We start from the raw sequence: 323 nt of genomic DNA on the forward strand, positions 1-323 counted from the left end.
ACCCGGGACAGGGTGAGGGGCCTGGGGACGGGGTGAGGGCCTGGGACAGGGGTGAGGGGCCTGGGGACAGGGTGAGGACCCGGGACAGGGTGAGGGGCCTGGCAGCTGACAGTGATGGGAGGGCCAAGGGGACCCCGCGAGCGGCGCACCATGTCCCACACGTAGTTGGCCAGCCAGTAGGTGACGGGGCTGCAGCCGCTGACGAACTGCAGGTGCTTGGCCTTGGTGGACTTCTCGGCCACCAGGAAGACCACGAAGCTGGCCGGCACGAAGGACATGGCCACGATGATGAAGATGGCGATGACCACGTCCGTGCCCTGCAG

The sequence above is a fragment of the Myotis brandtii genome, unplaced genomic scaffold, assembly GCF_000412655.1.
Source record: "Myotis brandtii unplaced genomic scaffold, ASM41265v1 scaffold691, whole genome shotgun sequence".
NCBI lineage: Eukaryota > Metazoa > Chordata > Mammalia > Chiroptera > Vespertilionidae > Myotis > Myotis brandtii.